This window comes from Lolium rigidum, chromosome 3 (assembly GCF_022539505.1).
Source record: "Lolium rigidum isolate FL_2022 chromosome 3, APGP_CSIRO_Lrig_0.1, whole genome shotgun sequence".
Classification (NCBI taxonomy): Eukaryota; Viridiplantae; Streptophyta; class Magnoliopsida; order Poales; family Poaceae; genus Lolium; species Lolium rigidum.
This window is the reverse complement of record NC_061510.1, coordinates 18,957,847-18,972,484: the sequence shown is the minus strand read 5'-3', so window position 1 is coordinate 18,972,484 and position 14,638 is coordinate 18,957,847. Positions and strand designations below refer to the sequence as shown.

Here is a 14,638-nt window from a genome sequence, read left to right as displayed (position 1 = left end):
CCAAATTAATTGGAAGTTTTGCTTAAGTTTCGTCTGAATGAAAAGGTTGGTGCATTACAGACTTATTCGAAGGCATCGTGCAACTCTGTTTATTCTTCGTCTGAGCACTGATCACACATGATTTTGCAGCACTCCTTATTTGCTTGCTTGCGGCTTGCCAGAGTCTTGTATATTGCTGAGTACAAGACGAATTGTTTTGGCTTCCATGACACGTCTTAAACACTTATGGCGGGGTGACTAGGATCGTGTTAGCTTTAGATCAACAAGCTGGCATTGGGTCACATGTCTCCTCCGCACATCCATGCAACGCCTCTACGTGTCGGAACTAGAAATGTCTTGAAGCTTGGACAAATGTGTTTAAGATGATAATTAAAAAAACAAAATCCCTATCGAAAGCCATGTAATTCAAGACGTGGCGCCACCAGCAAAAGCCCAAACGGCTGCATGGATGGTTGGACAGCCGCCTCTGGCATTCGAGGCCATAAGCACTTTATGCCATTATAAACTCTAGAAATTTCTATCTGATACACGCGATCATATGATATAATTTGGTATGAACCTATTTATTTGAGGTTTGTAAGATCATTTGAACATATGCAATGTAAGGATATACAAATATAGGAGAACAATCATAAATATATTACACTATCATCCAAGCAAATGTCACAAGTTAATATGTGGGGTGGTGCATTTATCTTGTTTATGGGAACACATTTGAATGTTGTTTTAAAAGGCAATGAAGAAAAACATATGTGAATCTTTTCACAGAAATATGCTCTAAACTTAGCGCACAACATATGTGTTTTATAATAATAAAGTTACATTTGTATAACTAAAAAATAAAAAAAAGTTCATAACATCGATACATGGTTAACTGTACTACTAAGTAATGGAGAGATTTAAATAAATATTATAGTTTGATATAAAAGAGTTATAAACAAGTATAAAATTTTAGTATAAATACTATGTAAATTTATTCATCTCGCTGTATGCAGTATCTTTTATAAAAAAGTATAAATTTTAGTAAAATAGTAACATCTTGGGCGATGGTGTTTTTTCTTGTTTTCATGAAAACAATTATTTTAGGAGGTCATTATCAGCCTCCACTAGTTAAACGAAGTTTCATGGACCGGTTATTTACATGCAAATTAATTTTAATGTATGTTTTTTTTTATGTTTTCACAAACACACTCGCTTTCTATTCTTGTATTCATCACTTAGTTTTTAAGTGATTTTTTACTATTTCATCCTTTACCGAACAAAGGAATTTTTAAACTAGCTAGTAGCTAGTTAGATCCAAGGCAATAGAAGCAAACCAAAGTATGAATAATATAAGATTATTAATTAATTTATTTAATGAAACTTGTGTGCTTCTGAAAAGTTGGGTCAGAGGTGTAATATTTGATGTCATGTACCTTCTTCTGTTACTTGTTGCCCACACCATCATTTTTGTATTGTCATATACCACATTTTCGGTTTGTTTACACCAATCCCTCTACCGTCACGAACTTTTGTGTTGTTACCATGGCTTATTTGTATTATTTGACAAATGGGAGCATGTTGGCTTATCACCATCTGCCATTTTTGTTGCCATTGTCTCATGATCTTTTAGCATCAACCAATTTCCACTCCACCTAGCTGGCATTATGTCGTTGGATGTGGTCCATGATACAACATCAGTGCCTTATCGATCCACTCTTCTCACGAAATTCTCAATAGGACAACTTTCTTTAGCAATAATATTCCCCTTTTTTGGCAATCTAATCTTGACAACAACAATGACAAATACATAAAAAAGGCAGTGTCGAGTCGTTAAAGTGTTTGTAAGGTGGGGCAACAAGATCGTGTGATGTATAGGAGTTGTTTATTTTATTTCTTTTCATCAATATACTCCCTCCGGTCCGGTATTCTGGGCTCCTGGTAAAAAACTATTTGTTCTGAAACACTTAAATGTAATAAGGCTCGCTTTCATTTAATTGCCTAATTAGTCCCCTCCTAGAATTACTCCTAGTAGCATCGCATGCCTCTATCTCCTTCTTTTTAGGTTGTGTGAAACCGTTTCTCTGCATGTATATGTCAAAAAGTGGGTCAAAATGACGGCTAGCTTGCCCCCCTTAATAGCTATACTTAACTCAAAAATAAAAAACGGTCAGCTGATTGGTGGAAATGCACGAGAAGAGGAGATCGAATTTAACCAGTAGTTTTGCATCTTGGTCGTGCTGCTATTCCTAATAAGCCCAGAATGCCGGACCGAAGGGAGTACATACAAGGATGAAATCTTACCTTGACCTATCTACCACTAAAAATGGTGTGACAAAGTAAGATGACTTTGTTAAGAATTGAATATAACACAAGGAACATAAAATAAAGGTAGTGTTTTTATAGGGTTTCACATTTAGATGGAGATAATACACTAGTTTAACTATCATCGCTAAGCAAAACATGATGGAACTTCCTACATGGCAACTGATTTATGGCGTTGATGCTCAAGGAGTCCATCCCGTGGGCTTGGCACGGTAGTGAAGGAGCGTGTGACTGCAATAGAGGGGGATGATGCATGATGGTCAACAGAGAATACAAAAACAAGATGCGGGCGGTCGACCTAGCCAGATATGAGGCCGGTGTGGTTGTGGATACAGGGAACATATTTAGGGAGCAAGGTTATTGGGAGCGTCGCTGGGAGCTTGTTGGTGATACGTTCTTATGGTTCGGGTCTGAGGATGGTCGCTGATGTCCAACACGTGGGAGTTCAGAGGGAGGTCATGGGGTGGAGGACTGACGGAGGCGACAACTCAAGGAGCGCAGGACGGTGAGGCGACGCGGGAGCATACTAAATTAGAAGAAGATTTCATTATTGCCCTGGATAGTGGGTACTGGGATGAGCTTATGCTAGTTCTTGTCTTATTATAGTTTGATTGAAAAAAATTCCAGGCCAGATTTTTATTGTTTGGAGGATGGAGGAAATAATACAATGGAGTCCTAGGATGTAGCTTGTTCTTTTTTGTGGAATGATCCAGTATGTAGTTGTCTCAGCGCTTCACTGGGCCTTGTAGGCATATGGGCTGGTGTCCTCATCCCCGGCCTTCCAGCCTCCAAACGGCAGCGACGCAAAGACGAAGGCAGCTCACCCAGCGCGCACCTCTTCGATAGTTTAGTCCCACCTCGCTTAGGGCATCTCCAGCGGCGCGACGCAAACGGACGCTGAGCGACCGTTTTCGTCCGCCGTGACCGGAAATGTGTCTGGGGTCTGCTCCAGCGGGACGACGCAAAGTGACCGGGCCGTCCGCGGAGACGCGCTGCGCCAGGTTTGCGTCTCCGCGACGCTCGGCGGTCGAGCGGAGCGTCCTCCATTTCTTACCTGGTCCTGCATGTCAGGGACAGCGAAATCGACCGCAATTTTGCTTCTTTTCTCCCTTCTTTGCTGCCCTAGTGCGTCGCCACCACCCCAACCCCACCCGCCGCCGTCCGGCCGCAGCGCTGCAGTAGTCGCCGTCGGCTCCGTTCTTGCCGCGCGGGAGAGCAGGAGCGTACTCGGGCTTGGCTCCGCCGCGTACCTGCCGGCTGTTTTCGGACGAAACGCTCCCGGTTGCGCCGCCCTTCCGCGTCGCCCACGACCTGTTCGGTCAATTGCGCCGGTAGGTTTCTTACTCGTGTTTTTGGCGCTATTGTGCGTAGCCATTGATCCGTAGTTTGTACCCACGCAGATGGACATGTGGCAGATGTTGGACAAGTTCCGCGTGGAGGTCGTCGACTCCTCTTTCGACGAGGAGTCTGATCAGTCGACGCAGACATTGGCAACTACTGCGGCCTCCATGATCCACGAGTTCACCTCTAACCCGGGGCCGCAGCACCGGGGCTCTGTGAAGGGGCGCTCCAAAAACCTGCCACGCAACAGAGTGGAAGGGCAGGCCCGCCTCCACCATGACTACTTCCACCTCACCAATCCGATCTTCCCGGAAAAACTATTCCGGCGCCGATACAGGATGTCAAGGGACCTGTTCTTGGTCATTCTACGGGGCGTCAGAAACTACGACCCCTACTTTCAATGCAGGCGCTATGCAACAGGTGCGTTAGGCTTCACCTCCTACCAAAAATGCTCCGCGGCTATTCGCATTCTCTCATATGGAATGGCTGGGGATATATTCGATGAGTATCTTCGAATGGGTGAGAGCACCTGCCTTGAGGCCATGCACAGGTTTTGCGAGCCGTGATTGCCGTGTTCGGAGAGTATACTGTAGGGAGCCAACTGTTGAGGATACAAGACGGTTCCTTTCTATCAACGAGTCTAGAGGCTTCCCAAAAATGATTGGCAGCATAGATTGCATGCACTGGTAGTGGAAAAACTGTCCATTTGGATGGCAGGGTGCATACAGCGGGCATGAGGAGGGACGGACTGTCATTCTTGAAGCTGTCATATCTTAAGATTTATGAATTTGGCATTCATTCTTTGGCATGGCCGGTTCCAACAATGACATCAATGTGTTGCACCGATCACCGGTTTTCAACCGGCTCATGCAAGGCAAAGCTCCCCGCGTGAGCTATGAGATCAATGGAAATGCATATGACAAGCCATATTATCTTGCTGATGGCATCTACCCTGACTGGGCCACATTGGTGAAGACTGTTCGTAATCCAAACTCTGAGAAGACAAGGAGGTTTGCCAAGATGCAAGAGGCTTGCAGGAAAGATGTGGAGCGAGGATTTGGTGTGCTCCAAGCTCGGTGGGCAATTGTCCGTCACCCGGCAAGAACATGGTCGCTGAAGACCATGCATGAGGTGATGACATGCTGCGTGATCATGCACAACATGATCGTTGAGAACGAACGTCCTGATGGCCGCAATGAGAACCACTGGGAATTCCAAGGTGAGCTGGTTGCGCCACTTCCTGGAGCTTCATCTTTGCAGGACTATCTACATAGGAATGTAGAAGTCACTGGCGAGAACGTCTCCAAACAGCTGCAAACGATCTGATTGAGCATCAGTGGACATTGGCTGGCCACGAAGATCATGCCTAGAGAAATACTATCTTATTTTCATGTCGACTTTTAAAAATTTAAATTTAATAACTATGGCTTTGTTGATTTCCTTATTTTGTTGTTTGGAAACTTCGTAAATTGATGCACGAAATGCGTCGCGCCGCTGGAGATGCCCTTACCAGCAACACTCCCGCCGGTCGACGAGGCTATAAGAAGAGGCGGAGGCTACCGTTCCAAATCATACCTTTCTCGGCCTTTTGGCTAAGATCAAGTGTAGTATCTGTTCTTATCAGTTTAATATCTGATATGTGGGCCATGTGTCCACAACGATATTAAATTTATTTTTTGTAGGGAAGGATCCACCACAGTGGCTTGCCACTGGGGCCCTTACGTGTCGCCCGGGCGTTGCACTACTGCCCGGGCCAGGCGCACCCCAACCAAATAATTGAAAGTTTTGCTCAAATTTCGTCTGAATGAAAAGGTTGGTGCGGAAGATAAGTGCAGGCCTCTTTCCTTGCAACGAATGGGCAAACTGACTACTGGACGACGAAGGCGAGTGCGGCTCTGTTTCCCAGTAGAACGAACAAACGAGCATCGATTTCGTACGTGATGGACTATGGATCGCGCATCGGGCATGCTTCACAGGGACTGTGCATATCTTTTTCTGAAAGTACAGGATAGCAGCTGTTCGTATCAGTCGCATCGTGCCCACCAACTAACGAGGTGGGTTGATGTGAAGTTATTCTTCGTGTGAGCACTGACCACACATGATTTTGTAGCATTCCTTACATGCTTGCCAACGCAGTCTTGTATCGCAAGGTTATATCAGCAATACACGATTTTTTCCTTCTGCAAGGTCTAGGCTTGTGTACTGCTGAATTGTTTCCCCTTCCATGAGACCATGATCGATCTCTATTAAGTGGCAACTTCCTGGCTCCCATGTGTCCCCTCCGTACATCTATACAACAACTACGCATGTGGGGACTAGAAACATCTAGAAGCTTGCACAACGTATTTAAGATGTTATTTTTAAAAACAAAATCCCTATCGGAAAATCACGTAATGCAAGACTTGGCGCTACCAGCAAGGCCGAACCGCTCCATGGGAGTAGAACAGTAAAACCGCCTTCAGCATAAACACACCTCTTTGTGGCACTTGTTGAGCGCCCATCGTTACCTCGCACTTGTTCTGATTACACATTTCGGTGGTAATAACCTCTTGAACCACAAACGTCAATCTTTACCATGGCTGTCACAGTCTCCTAATCTGGTGTCTTGAGCGAACCCCTTTTGAATCGAACAAGTGCATGCTAACGAGAATGGTGACCCCCTAAAATGGAAAATAAGAAGAGATATGACTTTGCAGAAATTTATTTCGATTTCCCTATCATCTTTGTAAACTTCTATATCAAATTGGGACCGATTCTAGGAAAGTTGCACTATGAAGAACAAACGTCAAATGAGAAAGAGAGGTGCTCTATCTTCACATTGTTTCTCTTGCCGCTTAAGTCCAAAATCGAAGGCCAAAATCATAAGGTAGTTTAATGTCAAAGTTGTTGACTGTTTCGTCCGAACTCTCCAGATGAAGTTTTTCTTCATAGAATGATTTTCCAGTGGCCCTTGCCTATTTACCACTTCATCCCCTTGGAAGAGGTCACTCTTTGGAGTATATGAAATATGAGATCTAAAGGCATTTTCCAATCCTATGGGCCTCCACTTGAGCTAACCCTAGTGCAAGGAGTCAATGTATCAAAGAGGGGACTAACCTACACTGTGATCCAAGTCCTTTCCCATTTGCATGAGCATTTAAGCAAGATTGAAAAGCATTTGATCAAGCTCTCCAATGATTTGCCACTCTTATTTCTTAGAGCTTGGGGGCTCCTAGGCCCTTGGAGTCTTTTAGGAGCATTTGAATTACGGATTTACCCCTAGGTTGTGAATGTTTGATGTCACCTCGAGATCTACTTAGTTGATGAGATGGGCTATGTTTGAAAAGTTTAGAACAAAGTTAGCCCTATCTACCATGAACTATCCAATGAAGATTATAACCATCCTAAGGTTGTGTTTGTTTGGGCTGGAGCTCCACGGCTGCAACTGCAACAACTGCAGCTCCTAGAATCAGCAGTAGCTGCCAACTGGGGCTGGAAGGTTGGAGTTATCTAATGTCCATTTGTTTCATCGGCTGGCGCAGCTGCGGTTGCACCTGAAATGTGTTGAAATGACCTAAATACCCATGTTAAACTATAAACAAAACGTATGTGAACTATTTTTTTCTGCAGATGACATATTTTTCACTAGTTTAATTGGAATTACAATTGATACTTGATAGTATAGGCTGTGTACACACACCCTGGACATACAACAACATATTCGAACACATAATCTACTATACTTTTTTCTTTGAAGATACATAATCTACTATACGGGCAATATAGTTGGACAATTTTATAACATTGAGCTATTTGACAAAAAAAACTCGTGTCTCCATTTGCATACAGTAGTAACTAATTCACATCTAGGCATCTACATGTAACCATTTGAACTATCCTAGCATCACTTGAACAACACATGCCATAGCAAAAATACCACAATGAGCAGTATAGCTTCATCTAGGCGGTACAAGAGGGGTGGCGAGATTCTCGCGCGTACAGTGGAGACCATATGGTGCAGAGCTACGTCATGAACTCAGCAACATCAAAAAAGTACGGTTGGGGGCGGGGCAGGGCGCAGGTCGGGCAGAACATTGACGGGTGGAGCTCGGGGTGGCGTACTGCTCACGGGTGTGTTGCGGGTCGGTGAAGTTCGGAACTGGTAGCGCGTCCACAGTAGCCGACGTGGACGGAGGAGCTCGAGGCGGTTTCTCCGGCGAGATGGGTCCGACAAGTGGGGCGATGTCGAGGCAGGGGGTCGGCCACGGGATCTCTCTCCAGGGAACCTGCCGGGGCTTGGAGGTGGGGGCGGGGGTTCCTTTCCTACGGCCAGAGGAGGGAGGCTTTGACGGTTGCCGGAGATCCGCCGGGTAGCAGAGCGTTGGGGAAGAAGAACCGCATGGTTCTGTTCTGTTCGCAAGACCCCTGTTTTCTTGATGGAGATGAGAAGGAAAAGGCCCAGTGTTGTACGGAGTAGTATGGAAATTGGTGGGGGGGCTAAACCTGTAAAATGTCGATTTGGAGCCGCAGCGGCTGAGAAAATCACCCAATTCGAGGCTTCCTGGCTGTAGTGTTTTTTCTGGAGCGCTCCAAAGGAGCCGCTGCGAGGAGGTGTTGCAATTTGGGTTCTTTGTTTGGGCTCCGGCTTGTAAATGCTAGAAGCTGTTGGAGCGGCTGCTAGGAGCCCAAACAAACGGATCCTAAGAAGTTGATCTTTGGGGTGCATTGACTTTATCTCCATGTCCATTTAGTCAATTTTATCCTAGTTATTATCTTGCTTAGTGTTGCATCTAGATTCTTTAACTTGTGTAACTTATTTCTATAGTAGTGTTTGCCATATATGATGGTGTCACTTAGTTTCATTTCAGCGAGTTGTTAATTTCGTATTTGCCTAAAATCAACGAAAAAGTTAAAATTTGCAGTCTCCTATCCACCCTCTCAGGTCCTCGATAAAAGGACACATTTAACAACTATGTGAATTTTGGTGTTAATGTCCTATGAATTAGAGGATTAATCTACTTTCAAGTGCATCAGTAAGTGATTAGCTCTGGACCTGGATGAAGTGTGGTAAAGAGACCCCCTACATAAAGGTTGTCAAGAAGGTGATACCTTAATTTTATTAATTTTCCTTTTGTCATTTATTTTAGTCGCATGGAAGCTGTAGTACGAAGAGGGGATACCCATAAGAGTTGGATTTTATCATCATATGCACGTCGTACATTCTCCCCACAAACAGTTCTTCCGATAGTTTTTCTAAGATAGGCCACTCTACCTAGCACTTATGTACGACCCTAGGCGGTGGGACCTAGGTGGCAACTCGGACAATAACCCCCTTCTGTCTAGCCTGCTATATAGGCATGTTTATACGCATCTACTAATATCAACCCCAATCTTTGAGTACAATATCATCAACTTTTAGATATAACCCTTGCTCCACCATTGTTTTCAAATACTCAATTCCTCTCCATCACACACCCAATCTTGCATTTCTTTGACGGAGAAGAGAGGGGAGACCTAGATATATATTTCCACCAAGCTAACAAGGTGATTCCCCATATTGAGTGAGCTTATATCTTGTTATTCTAAGGTTTGTGGGAAAACCTAGATGGTTGGAGTTGTCGTGTGATTACGCAAGGTTGTGGATTTCCACTAAGTAGTTCCTAAAGGTTTGATGATAACCTCAAGAATCCCATAGAGTACGCAAGGACTTGAACTTCGTGATATGTCACTCCGTCAATCTTCTCCTTTTACTTTCACTATTGCTCCTTATATTTTCTTGTGCTTGGTTACCTTGTGTATTTTGCTTGCTAGTGTAACCATTCGATATGGGATGTTTCACCTTGGTTGTATTTTAGGAGAACTTTATTCATTCACAATTATCCCTAAAATCAACAATGTGTATGACATGTTACTACGTGCTCTATCCCATATGTATGGCTCGACAATCAACAATGATGAAATTATTGTGTGGTACTTATTCACAACTTTGAGGTCAGTAAAGATTCTCTACATGAATATTCCACTACGAGAACAAGGTAAGGGTACTTGAAGTTCCCGCCACGAGCTTTGGCTGATTCTTATGGTAAGGTGATTGGTTATATGTACGAGCTTATTGAGAAGCCTAATGGGAACGAGGACTACAATTTACTAGTTCATGGACTTGGTAATGGTTGAGTTTTGTCTCAAACACACTCTAGCAGTGGCAAGAGCAACAACATCAACTGTGACCGAGGAATAATATGTTGACCTTTGGTGAGTATGATGGTACGGTAGCTATGTGCGCCCAACTTAATATGGTTTTACTTACTTTGAACAAGTGACTCCTATTGTATTGGAGTTTAAGTGTATCATTAGTAGATGTCGTCTCATGCTGGTAGAATTTTCTGATTGAAAATCATCATGTGGAAGTAGTTACTCATCCCGCAAATTGATATATATGCGAATGAGTATAGAAAGTAGAGTATTACAAAAAAAAGTAAATAAATAATGTTATGCGAGAATAACACAAACACTTGGCTTGTGACATGAGCTTGTATAAATCATACTTTTGATTAGTAGATTGATACGTCTCAAACGTATCTATAATTTCTTATGTTCCATGCTACTTTTATGATGATACTCACATGTTTTATACACATTATATGTCATTATTATGCATTTTCCGGCACTAACCTATTGACGAGATGCCGAAGAGCCGATTGTCGTTTTCTGCTGTTTTTGGTTTCAGAAATCCTACAAACAAAATATTCTCGGAATTGGACGAAATCAACGCCCAAGGTCTTATTTTTCCACGAAGCTTCCAGAAGACCGAAAGGATCACGAAGTGGGGCGACGAGGCGCCGCCACACTAGGGCCGCGCGGCCTAAGTGGGGCCCGCGCCGCCCTAGCGTGTGGGCCCCTCGTGTCGCCCCTAAACCTACCCTTCCGCCTACTTAAAGCCTTTGTCGCGAAACCCCCAGTACCGAGAGCCACGATACGGAAAACCTTCCAGAGACGCAGCCGCCGCCAATCCCATCTCGGGGGATTCGAGAGATCGCCTCCGGCACCCCGCCGGAGAGGGGAATCATCTCCCGGAGGTCTCTTCATCGCCATGATCGCCTCCGGATCGATGTGTGAGTAGTTCACCCCCGGACTATGGGTCCATAGCAGTAGCTAGATGGTTGTCTTCTCCTCATTGTGCTATCATGTTAGATCTTGTGAGCTGCCTATCATGATCAAGATCATCTATTTGTAATGCTACATGTTGTGTTTGTTGGGATCCGATGAATATTGAATACTATGTCAAGTTGATTATCAATCTATCATATATGTTGTTTATGTTCTTGCATGCTCTCCGTTGCTAGTAGAGGCTCGGCCAAGTTGATACTTGTAACTCCAAGAGGGAGTATTTATGCTCGATAGTGGGTTCATGCCTCCATTGAATCCGGGACGAGTGACGTAAAGTTCTAAGGTTGTGGATGTGATGTTGCCACTAGGGATAAAACATCAATGCTTTGTCTAAGGATATGTGTGTTGATTACATTACGCACCATACTTAATGCAATTGTCTGTTGTTTGCAACTTAATACCGGAAGGGGTTCGGATGATAACCTGAAAGTGGACTTTTTGGGCATAGATGCATGCTGGATAGCGGTCTATGTACTTTGTCGTAATGCCCTGATTAAATCTCATAGTACTCATCATGATATATGTATGTGCATTGGTATGCCTTCTTTATTTGTCAATTGCCCAACTGTAATTTGTTCACCCAACATGCTATTTATCTTATGGGAGAGACACCACTAGTGAACTGTGGATCCCGGTCCATTCTTTACATCCGAAATACAATCTACTGCAATTGTTCTTTACTCGTTCTTCGCAAACAAACATCATCTTCCACACTATACGGTTAATCCTTTGTTTTCAGCAAGCCGGTGAGATTGACAACCTCACCGTTACGTTGGGGCAAAGTACTTTGATTGTGTTGTGTAGGTTCCACGTTGGCGCCGGAATCCCCGGTGTTGCGCCGCACTACACTCCGTCACCAACAACCTTCACGTGTTCCTTGACTCCTACTCGGTTCGATAACCTTGGTTTCTTACTGAGGGAAAACTTGCTACTGTACGCATCACACCTTCCTCTTGGGGTTCCCAACGGACGTGTGTCTTGCACGCATCAAGCTCTTTTTCTGGCGCCGTTGCCGGGGAGATCAAGACACGCTGCAAGGGGAGTCTCCCACTTCCAATCTCTTTACTTTGTTTTTGTCTTGCTTTACTTTACTTTATTTACTGCTTTGTTTGCTCTTTATATCAAAAACACAAAAAAATTAGTTGCTAGATTTACTTTATTTACTGTCTTGTTTGCGTTCTCTATATTAAAAAACACAAAAAAAATTAGTTACTTGCATTTACTTTATTTAGTTTGCTTTATTTACTACTGCTAAAATGAGTAATCCTGAAGTTGAAGTTCGTTCGTTTAAGCAACAAGGTGGAGAAAGCTTTAAAGATGCTTGGTATAGAATTAGTGATGCTCATCATAGGTGCACTAAGAAACACTCCACTATTATCCTACTTAGGAACTTTTATGTTGGTATATCTAGCTGGAATAGGTATGTTCTTGATACTCTTTCGGGGGGTAATTTCCTAGGTACTCCTGCTTTAGAAGCTAGTTGCATCATTGAGAGCCTAGTTGGAATACCACCTATTAATGAAACTAAAATTGAAATCTCTCTTGAGGATGTCATGAAAAAGTTGGAAGCCATAGAGAAAAATCTTCCAAGTGTTGATACTAAAATGGGAATATTACTTGATAATACTGATAAACTTGATAAATCCCTAGGATGAATTAATGAAAGAATTGCTATTTAGAAACTTGTGCTATCCATGATAATCAAACCCATAGGATTGGTAAACTTGAAGAAGCTATGGGAACATTGGGTTCAACTTTTTCTTCTCTTAAATTTAAGGAGAAAGCTTATGTGGGCAAGGAGCAAAAATTCATGTATGTCTCTAAGGTGCCTAAGCCAAAGAGTTATTATAAGCCTAAAATTGATAAAACCCTTAGTACCACTATGGGGAATTTAGATAATAGAGCATCTAAGGTACCCTCTGCAACAAGTTGTGTTTGTAAGGAAAATTATGATGTTGATGCTTCATCTCTTGATGTTACTTGATTCACACTTTCTGCGCCTAGCTAAAAGGCGTTAAAGAAAAGCGCTTATGGGAGACAACCCATTATTTTACTTCTGCACTTTTATTTTATATTTGAGTCTTGGAAGTTGTTACTACTGTAGCAACCTCTCCTTATCTTTATTTTATTGCATTGTTGTGCCAAGTAAAGTCTTTGATAGTAATGTTGATACTAGATTTGGATTACTGCGCAGAAACAGATTTCTTACTGTCACGAAATTGAGTAGCCCCGTCTGTATATAACTCATAAAAATCTGCCAATTTACGTGTGTGATCCTCAGATATGTACGCAACTTTCATTCAATTTGGGCATTTTCATCTGAGCAAGTTAAGTGCCCCAGAAAAATTCGTCTTTACGGACTGTTCTGTTTTGACAGATTCTGCCTTTTATTTCGCATTGCCTGTTTTGCTATGCTTGATGGATTTCTTTGTTCCATTAACTTTCAGTAGCTTTGTGCAATGTCCGTAAGTGTTAAGAATGATTATGTCACCTCTGAATATATGAATTTTCAATTATGCACTAACCCTCTAATGAGTTTGTTTCGAGTTTGGTGTGGAGGAAGTTTTCAAGGGTCAAGAGAGGAGGATGATACAATATGATCAAGAAGAGTGAAAAGTCTATGCTTTGGGATGCCCCCGTGGTTCATCCCTGCATATTTCAAGAAGACTCAAGCATCTAAGCTTGGGGATGCCCAAGGCATCCCCTTCTTCATCGACAACTTATCAGGTCACCTCTAGTGAAACTATATTTTTATTCAGTCACATCTTATGTGCTTTACTTAGAGCGTCTGTTTGCTTTTGTTTTTGTTTTTGTTTGAATAAAATCGGATCGTAGCATTCTTTGTTTGGGAGAGAGACATGCTCCGCTGTTTCGTATGAACACATATGTTCTTAGCTTTATTTTTAATGTTCATGGCGAAGGTTGAACTACTTCGTTCATTGTTATATGGTTGGAAACAGAAAATGCTGCACGTGGTAATTGGTATAAAGTCTTGAATAATTTGATACTTGGCAATTGTTGTGCTCATATAGATCATGTTTAAGCTCTTGCATCATGTACTTTGCACCTATTAATGAAGAACTACATAGAGCTTGTTAAAATTTGGTTTGCATGATTGGTCTCTAGAGTCTAGATATTTTCTGGTTAAGGTGTTTGAACAACAAGGAGACGATGTAAAGTCTTATAATGCTTACAATATGTTCATATGTGAGTTTTGCTGTACCGTTTTATACTTGAGTTTGCTTCAAACAACCTTGCTAGCCTAGCCTTGTATTGAGAGGGAATTCTTCTCGTGCATCCAAATCCTTGAGCCAAAAACTATGCCATTTGTGTCCACCATACCTACCTACTACATGGTATTTTTCTGCCATTCCAAAGTACATTACTTGAGTGCTACCTTTAAAATTCTATTCTTTGCCTTTACAATACATAGCTCATGGGAAAATAGCCTTAAAAACTATTGTGGTGAAGAATATGTACTTATGTATCTTATTTCTTAATAAGTTGCTTGTTGAGCGGTAACCATGTTTCTGGGGACGCCATCAACTTTTACCTTTGTTGAATATCTTGTGAGTTGCTATGCATGTTCGTATTGTCTGAAGTAAGGGCGATTTTCATGATCAAATGGTTTGAGTATGCATATTGTTAGAGAAGAACATTGGGCCGCTAACTAAAGCCATGAATCATGGTGGAAGTTTCAGTTTGGACACAAATCCTCAATCTCTTATGAGAATATTATTCGTTGTTAAATGCTTATGCATTAAAGAGGAGTCCATTATCTCGTTGTCTATGTTGTCCCGGTATGGATGTCTAAGTTGAGAATAATCAAAAGCGAGAAATCCAATGC

General features: G+C 42.6%; 1 non-coding gene across 1 annotated transcript; it reads left to right on the top strand.

The window, feature by feature from the left end:
- The first annotated feature begins 5,216 nt into the window (after positions 1-5,216).
- Positions 5,217-5,413, top strand: LOC124705101. Its single transcript, XR_007003943.1, has one exon. It is a non-coding gene; the product is annotated as a U2 spliceosomal RNA (small nuclear RNA).
- The last annotated feature ends 9,225 nt before the right edge of the window (positions 5,414-14,638 follow it).